This window comes from Podarcis liolepis, assembly GCF_965112155.1.
Source record: "Podarcis liolepis genome assembly, chromosome: Z".
Classification (NCBI taxonomy): Eukaryota; Metazoa; Chordata; class Lepidosauria; order Squamata; family Lacertidae; genus Podarcis; species Podarcis liolepis.
The window spans coordinates 32,958,096-32,965,576 of record NC_139570.1 but is presented as its reverse complement, the minus strand read 5'-3'; positions in this window follow the sequence as shown (position 1 = coordinate 32,965,576).

The following is a 7,481-nucleotide window of genomic DNA, read 5'->3' as shown; positions in this document are numbered from 1 at the left end:
ATCTCGCTTTATTGGACAAGGGAGACGGCGTACAGCTTCTGGGTCATGTGGCCAGCATGACTAAGCCACTTCTGGCAAAACCAGAGCAGCGCACGGAAACGCTGTTTACCTTCCCGCCAGAGTGGTACCTATTTATCTACTTGCACTTTGACGTGCTTTTGAACTGCTAGGTGGGCAGGAGCTGGGACCGAGCAATGGGAGCTCACCCCGTCGCAGGGATTCGAACCGCCGACCTTCTGATCAGCAAGTCCTAGGCTCTGTGGTTTAACCCACAGTGCCACCCACGTCCCTCATTATTAAAATTAAAATAAAATAAAAATGAACCTAAAGGTCACTTGCCTTATTCATAGGGATAGGTGGATCTGCTCATTTCAGTTTCTCCTTTTTGCCATTCTTAAGCTTCATTCTTCACATTCCCAGATCTGCATATTTTGAAAAAAAAATCTCAGGAAAATTCATTCGTGTGAATTTCTGCTCCTGTGCACATTTTTACATGCAAGTCTCCCTAAAGTAAACCCATCTTAGCACAACTATTTTCCCTAATATAATACATTTTTAGTGTTATTTTCACTAATGTATGCATTTTTGTATACACTTTTCCATAGCACATGCTATTTTTTGTAAGCATATTTCGGCTGGAGAACGTTGCAAATTTCAGAGAAGCCTGTGGGATTTTGAAGGATGGCTGTCTTTCTGGTTCTTGCATTGTTTCAGAACCTGCAAATCAGGTTAAGGTCACATTTAAATGCAGACTGACTTGAACTTCCTCCCACCCACCCCACCCCCGCCTCTACTTGTTACTTTCTGCAGCCTGTTGCTTAATATGGTTGTGGTGGGAAGTGAGGAGAGATGCAACCGGCTGGCTTTTGCGACACCTGCCTCAAGGGAGAGGAGGATGTGACAAGAGAAAATGTGATGTCTTCCTGGCCTGCCTCCCACCACCAGTCCGGCACCCTCCCACTGGGAGAGACATTTGCTGGGTGTTGGGGAACCAAATGTCCTCATCACAAGAAAGCAAAAAAATGCCCTGTGAGGTTTCTTTCCCCATTTGGTTTTATTAAAGCTTTTTCATAATATAATACAACGAAAGAAACTAATCTAAATAGAAACAAAAGGGGGGGGGAGGAAAGGAAATGCAGAGTCCTCTCGCAAAGGTAGCTCTTAACCCTTGTCTCACAAAGACAGAGGTGGACCCTCCCAGTGCTCACCAGAGACCTTCCCTTTCTTTTCCCAGTCTCTCACCTTGGGAGATCTTCCCTTCCCTGCCTCTCACACAGAGTTTTTTACCAACCAGCTATCACCTTCACGTGTGTGTAATCCTTGGATTCCAATAATGGCCCAGAGCAAAGGACACCCAGGAAAACATGAGAAAAGAGAGAAAAGGAAGAAGATAAAAAAGAGATAGAGTGACTGAGTGTGTGAGAGAGAGAGGAGAGAGAGAGAGAAGTCTTCCAATTTTCCATCTGTCAATTACATAAAAGAAATTATTTTAAACATTCACTCTAGGATGACATCCAGCTGTTCTACTTTTTGCTAAGCAATATTTCCCCAATCTTCAGACCCAAATGTCTCAGAAAAAGGTGGGATAAAAATGAAATAAATAAAATAAATTATGAACTTATAAGCAGCATGTTATGCATTATCTCCACATTGCCAACCATTGACTAATGAATCTGTGCACACCCAAACCCTCACATTCCCACATTGCACTGGCCACCCGTCAACACAGCAGAGAAGGTGGCAGGGTGTAAGTCATCATGAGACAGCACCTGCAGGTGTCTTCTAACTTCCAGGTGTGTGTTTGGCATACAGAATCCATCAAATTAGTTCTGGCAGATGTTATTTTGAGATGCAGAGTGGGGCAGCCACCGCAGTGAGGAAGGAGAGAGGGGAAGGTGCAAGGAAGAAAATCACCTCTGCTGAGATTCCCATCAAGATGCATTTGCATAATTAAAGCTTAAATTAGTCCCTCTCCTGTCATAACTATTGGAATGCTTTCAGAGCATGTAAGGTGGTGTTGACTGCAGAAATGTTCTGTCCCAGTAGAGGGTCAAGCGATGCGGGCAAGAATTCAGATGAAGTGTCACTGACAGCTGGGGGCAGGGCACTGTTTCTGTGGCTCTCAGTGGCCCAAAAAAAATCAGGAGGAAAATGCAGCTTCTAGGCAATAACTACTAGCCTGGTAATAGCCTCTGCCTTAATCAATATTAGGACTCAGTCCCTTTAGCTGTGATTCCTGCGTTGCAGAAAGTTCAGCTAGATAACCTTGGAGTGGCTTCTAACTCTACAATTCTATGATTCTCTAGCAATCTGCAGTCCATTGGCAAGTGATGGGCTTCCTCGAAGATCTATCCTGGGGAAACGTTACTGATTTGCCGCACTCCCCCACAAGACTTCTGACTCTTCCATTGCTACTGCAACAGGAAAAAAGCACCAAATTAGTTCCTGGGTTTATCTTTATCCTCATCCCTCCCCATCCCTTTTCTGTGTTGTAGTGTCTTTCGGTCTATGAGCCTGTGTGCAGGGATCCTTGTGCTGAACCAAGGCCCTGCCCCAAAATAGATAAATTAAGATTCCAGCTGACAAAGACCTGGAGAAAGGGCTGGGTTAAATAGGAACCTATGAAACTGTCTTCTACTGAGTCAGACAACTGGTCCACCTAGCTCAGTATTGTCTACACTGACTGGCAACAGCTCTCCAGGGTTTCACGCAGGAGCCTTTCCTAGCCCTACATAGAGATGCCATTGGGATTGAAGCTGGGACCTTCTACATACAAAGCGAGTAAGTGTTTCACCACTGAGCTACAACCCCTTCCCAAAGTTAGCAAGGTCATTAACATTTAACTGGCTCAAAAACTGAGTGTTGCTAACATCAGACACACACAACCCATTGTCTTTTATTCTGAGAATTTGGTACTCTTTGGGAATAGCGGGGGTTGACTGGGGGGAGAGCATTCTGTTTGTGAAATGACAAGTGTCTTTCTCAGGAACATCCTGGCAGGACACTCTGTGCCGAGAACAGATTCTCCAGAAATAGCATGGGAGACAGATTTTTATCACGAGGTCCACAAAACACTAGGCCTGCTGTTTCTGCCTCCGTTTCTGAGAGCAATGCTGCTGTCTATGGAATGGATATGGGAGAAAAACTTTGGAACTCTCTGTGTTTCCTAAGAGGGCTGTGCTGGAACATCTTGTCATCACCGCCACCTCCCTTCACAGCTAGGGAAGCGGAAATCAGTCAATTTCAGTTTCTCATTTTTTCCTAATCTGAAGTTTGATCCTCCACATTTCGACATCAGTTTGTGATTAATTTAAAGACCTTGTGGAAATTCACTAGCGTTTTACCAAGAATTTCTCCAAACGCCTGTGTACACAGACATCACTTTCCACGACCTCCCATTTTAATAGCATATGGACATTAGTAGAGGCTGCTGGATCAGGCCAAAGGCAGCCCATCCAGTCAAACGTCCTGTTCTCACAGTGGCACCCCAGATACCCCAATGGTAAACCTACAAGCGGGAGCTGAGCAAAAGAAGAGATCCCTATTGCCAATCCTCTGTGTTCCAAATAAACAAGTTTTCAGCAGATTAATGGAAAGGGGTGATCACCCTTAAAGTACAAAGACTTCCTTAGGCTACTGCAAATCTGAAACAACCAAGAAAAACAGGTCTGCAAAGTACTATTGTGGGGCCACAAAGGGATGCGGGTGGCACTGTGAGTTAAACCACAGAGCCCAGGACTTGCCGATCAGAAGATCGGCGGTTCGAACCCCCGCGACGGAGTGAGCTCCCATTGTTCAGTCCCTGCTCCTGCCAACCTAGCAGTTCAGAAGCACATCAAGTGCAAGTAGATAAATAGGTACCGCTCCAGCGGGAAGGTAAATGGTGTTTCCGTGCGCTGCTCTGGTTCGCCAGAAGCGGCTTAGTCATGCTGGCCACATGACCCAGAAGCTGTACGCCGGCTCCCTCGGCCAATAAAGCGAGATGAGCGCCACAACCCCAGAGTCGGTCATGACTGGACCTAATGGTCAGGGGTCCCTTTACCTTTTATTGTGGGGCCACAGCATGACAGCTCACTTTTATGAAGTCTGTACCAGAGGCAGCAGCTGCATACACTGAGCACATTTACCGCCCCTCCCTGAAAATTCCTGGGAACTGTAGTTTATCTCACACAGGGCTATAATTCCCAACACCCTAAACAAACTACAGTTCACAGGATTCAGGGGTGAAGGCGCTTTAAATGTGCACAGCTGACATCCATAATGTTTCTGTACGGAAAACAAAACATCCTTGTCCATGCAGTCTGTCCCTCATCTTCTTGACAAGTCGTAACATTCTTGGCAGCCGCTCACAATGATCCTAATAGGACTGGATAATGAGCCACCGCCCCTTTTTTCCACACTGATAGGTAGCTCTAAGATTTTCATAAGCCATGTGGGTTTCTGATGTTAGAAGCCTGACATCATGTGGACATAAGTGATATTCCCACCAAAATATAAGAGCAGTCAAAGCTGTGGTGGATCGGGGCCTTGCCACTCTTGGGGTCCCTTCCAACTCTACAGTTCTACGATTCTGTGAAACGGCTCATTTGGAAGCAATGTGCAATTTCTTTTTAACAAGGATTCCAGCTACAATGGAAGCTAGTTTTATTACCAGTCCACCATGGAGCTGTGCTGAGATTATTTGGGGGGTTGGGGAGGGGAATTACCTTAACGTGAAGTGTTGAGCTTTTATTTTTGCTCAGGCGCTGTGATGGATGAATGTCCAAGCCATTACCATCTAAGAGACGCCACAGGTATTTATTCGGGACAGCAAGCCTGCCAAAAAAGCAAGCCTGGGATTTGGCAGCTACGGCAGAATGCCTCGCTCAGGGATGTTGTTTTCTTTCCTATTCCTTTAAAGCAAATTTCTACTATACTGGTTTGATGAATAGACTACAAAGATTTGAGAAGTTATTTAATTTGTAGAATGGCAGAATTGTAGAATTGGAAGGGAGCCCAAGGGTCATCTAGCCCAACCCCTTGTAGTGCAGCTTTGAAAAGGCTTTTTAAAAATTATGAGTCATTCATCACCCTGCTCAATGCTGTTTTTGTAAGATGGCACCCAATTTAAAAAACTGAAACAGGATCACTAACAGTCCCAACTGGCAGTGACTTAGTGCTCAGGCCTCCCCACAGCAGCTGGGATCATAGAGATGGGCTAGAGAGGTGCACACTTAGGCAACCAGCATCACATAGCACAAAGATGGTGAAAAAGTAGAGAAACTGGAGGTTTTTTCCCCATCAGAAGAGGGAGGGAGGGAAGGAAGGCAGGATGGCGGACAGTGATGCTCGCAGCACCCCTGACCATCATTCAAGTCACCCCAGGGTGCCACAGCACACTGGTTGTAAAACTACTGCTTTAGATACTTGAAGATGGCTCTCATATCTCCTCTCAATCTCCTCTTCTCCAGGCTAAACATCCTCAAATCCCTCAGCCATTTATCATAAGGCTTGTTTGCCAGACCCTTCATCATATCAGACACCCTCCTGCTAATCAGTATCTTTCTTAAACTATGGTGCCCAGAACTGGACCCAGAACCCCAGGTTGGGTCTGGCTAGGGCAGAATAGACCAATAGCATGAGATGTGCAAAATTGGGAGAAGGGAGTTTCACAGAGCATTGCCCTTGAGGGGTGTAAGGTAAAGGTAAAGGGACCCCTGACCGTTAGGTCCAGTCGTGGACGACTCTGGGGTTGCGGTGCTCATCTCGCTTTACTAGCCGAGGGAGCCAGCGTACAGCTTCTGGGTCATGTGGCTAGCATGACTAAGCCACTTCTGGTGAGCCAAAGCAGCATGCAGAAACACCGTTTACCTCCCCCCCAGAGTGGTACCTATTTATCTACTTGCACTTTGACGTGCTTTCGAACTGCTAGGTTGGCAGGAGCAGGGACCAAGCAACGGGAGCTCACCCAGTCGTGGGGATTCGAACCGCCAACCTTCTGATCAGCAAGCCCTAGGCTGTGTGGTTTTGACCACAGCGCCACCCGCGTCCCCTTGACAGGTGTAGAAAGGTACAAAATGCCCTGGCAATTAAGCCTGTAGTTTTATTATTTATTAAATTTATATTCCACCTTATTTCCTCCAAGGAGCTCAAAGTGTTATACGTGATTCTCCTCCGCATTTAATCCCCACAACACCTTGTGAGGTAGATTAGTCTGAGAGGCAGTGACTGGTCCAAGGTCACCCTGTGGAATTCATGGCCAAGTAGGGATTTGATCCTTGTCCACCAAGATCCTAGTCTGACACCACTACACCACACTGGCTCTCACAAGGAGAAGCCAAGGCAAAGTCATAGGACCAGGTATCCTATTTCCCACAGTCGCCCATCAAAAAAAAAGGGTTCAGGAAGCCCACAATAATCTGGTTTCCTGCTTGCCCAGCAGAATTGGACAGGTATCGTTTTAGCTTGAAACTGATACCTGACATAATTTGCTCCCTGGACCATTATAACATCTTTTGCCTGGGGCAAGAATCAATTATCTAAAATGGGTTTGCTCTGCAGAAATGGTCAAGAATGGTAGTTTGTTAAAAAAAAATAAAAATTGTGGCCTGGGGGTAGTAAAAAATCAGCTAGGCAACATTTTTGGCAGAAATCGCTACCTGTCAGGATCTGCTGATTATACCACGCTTGTTTCCCAGCCTTAGGAGCAGATCAGGCTTGCTTAATCCAGACTGATCTTTTCTGGAACCAGCTCCCTGTCAAAACAGCTGACCATCTGCTTCCCAGTGCCAAAGGCAACAGAATATGATGGGCAGCATGTTGGAATGACTCCGTTGCCTGAATTGCTTCCTTTCAAATATCTGATGGGATATCATTAATGACAGCCAGGTCATTGAAACCTGCCTGTCGGAATCTCCTGCCTGCCCTAACTCTTAAACATTTGCTACAGGAAAAAATTAAACCCATTTCCCACAGCTACAGGAAAAAATTAAACCCATTTCCCAATATATAAAGTATGGTGTCACAGATTTGTGTACATGCATATTTGTTTATAAACTTATACCTTCAACCAAATAAAAATTAATAATAATAATAATAAACCTTCATGTTGACTCACAATCAAGGCAATAGAATAGAGTAAAACTGTTAAACCAGATCCATAAAACATCAGCAACAAAGATCAATAAACATTGGAAGCAAAATCTACTTAACAGCTTTTGAGTCCAGGCTCTAAAGTATGAAGCTCTGGTGAAATAAATGTTGTTGTTTTTCAGGATCCCCTAAATTATAGGGCTTAAAAGAGTCGAAATCTCTTAGGTACATATGAAGCTGTGTTCTACCAAATCAGACCACTGGTCTATCTAACTCAGATGTTCTAAACACCTTTTGGATGTTTTACGATCAGGCGTTGTATTAATTTTAAAATAAATAAATAAATCTGTATTGTCTATACTGACTGGCAGCATATTTCCAAGATTTCTCCCAGTCCCACCTGGAAATGC